Source organism: Haplochromis burtoni, unplaced genomic scaffold (genome assembly GCF_018398535.1).
Source record: "Haplochromis burtoni strain Fernald_Lab_line unplaced genomic scaffold, NCSU_Asbu1 Contig_1122, whole genome shotgun sequence".
Lineage (NCBI taxonomy): Eukaryota > Metazoa > Chordata > Actinopteri > Cichliformes > Cichlidae > Haplochromis > Haplochromis burtoni.
Window position 1 is genome coordinate 1 of NW_024583483.1, and position 2,039 is coordinate 2,039.

The following is a 2,039-nucleotide window of genomic DNA, read 5'->3' on the forward strand; positions in this document are numbered from 1 at the left end:
AGCCTGCCTATTTGCCTGACGCGCTGTCAATTTTACGCAATAATGCGAGAGGTGGAATTGTTTGCTTGTTTATTAAAGTGCTTTGAGAGTTTACAGAGTAATGTCATCGGCTCCTGATTCAGACTCTTACAACGTCACAGGCTCTAATATAACGAAGCGAAACATGTTGTGCAGCGGTCAACAAAAACTACGGCTACCCAGCCCTCCTCTCTGTCAAAATCATAACCAGTGAATGACAGACTGACAACGCCCATTTATGTCACCCACGTGACTCCCATAACAACCAAACAAATAAAAACCCAGTGATCATCAAAATTCAATACATTCAATTATGGCTCCTACAATCATGACCTATTTATTTATTTCATTTTGAACACTTTGGAGTTCCATAGTAATTAAGTCATTAAGTGTGATTGGAGAAAAGGAAGTAAATGACCCAAGACAACAAGGGGTATCTTCATAAGGGGTGGCACTTGAGGAAATTTTGGATCTCAAGTCCATAACCTTATTTACAAAATGATTGAGGAAAGTATTGCAATCTTCATCAGAAAGTCACACAGCATGCTGAGTTGGAGGTGAAACAATATTGTTTATGGTATCAAATAGAGCTCTTGAATTACTTTTATGATGATTTATAAGATTATTTAAATAAGAGGATCTAGCCTCTTTGACTGATTCATTATATAAGTAAAGAAGTAATATGTGGTTTGAATGCAAGCAGGTTTGCCTACAGCTAATTAAAGGCAGATCCAGCCCATAATACTGCAGCATGCAGTTTGTGATTTATAGGCTTTCTGCTGTTGAGTTGCAGTTTGATCATCTGATCTCATGGAACAAATGGAACAGGTGCAAACAGCTGTAAACAGCTGTTCTGCAGCTAACAAAATTAATTTAACATTTTCCAATCTACACACGTTCAAATACTCATTGAGTCTGTGTAGCAAATCAATGAACTCTACAGGCAGGTCACTAAAGGCGCAAAGCAGCAACAACCTTGACAAAATGAAAACTATGAAAATCACTTTTTGTTGCATTACAGAGTTCCTGGCTGCCGTTTTACAGATTATTAATTAGAACTTTTTTTCTTAATTTGAATTTCACAGCTCATATGTGTTGAATAAGAGCACTCAGGATGTAATGAGAAAATATATTTAGTTCAGGCTGAGTCATAGCAAACCTTTCCTCATCAGGTTTAACTGTTAATTGAACGTCTTCAGCTCTGGGACTGACCAGAACGGACAGATTAGAAAGAGTTTTTCAGAGGGACGGGTTCACTAAAGCTCAGGTGTTTGGACATGTACAGGCTTGTATTTTTGACAAAGGATGTTGAAGCTGGCAGGGAGGATGAAAAGAGGACCTGAAGGAAGATTCATGGATCTACTTAAGGAGGACATGCAGAAGGCTGCTGTGTTGGGGAGGATGTTAGGAACAGAGTGATGTGGAGACAGATGATTCGCTGTGGAGACGATAGCAGCCGAAAATTGTGCAAGAAGTGGTCTTGACCATCTGTTGCAGACACCGACAGATGAAGTCCGCTCCTGGGGTGCAGTTCTCTGTGGGTGAGTCCACATGGTCAAAAAATCACAGGCAGGCATCCTCGTGGTCGCTGTGCGATGACAAAACACTAGTGATGTGCGGATCAATCCTGAAATATCGATTCCTCCGATACCAATCATTTATGTTCTAGAATCGATTCTCACATTAAAATATCGATATTTTAGTAATTTAGGGTAAATTTGTAGTTTATCATTAACAGGAACACAGTGCAAAGAAACTATAACATTCGGAATGTCTACATTCAAAGGAACTACTTCCTCTTCCGCCTTTCATAGTCATGTGCGAAATACGGCTATATAAATGTCTCGCAGCCCCTTCGCAACAATGGCTGAGCGTAATTGTGTGAACGTATTTTACCTCCACAAACAGCTGAGACGTGGTTTGCAATACATGTGGCAAAAAAGTGAGGTGTTGTGGCCATACATGCCAACCTTGAGACTTCAGAATTAGGGAGACATTCAAAAGGGCTGTTGGGGGGGGGT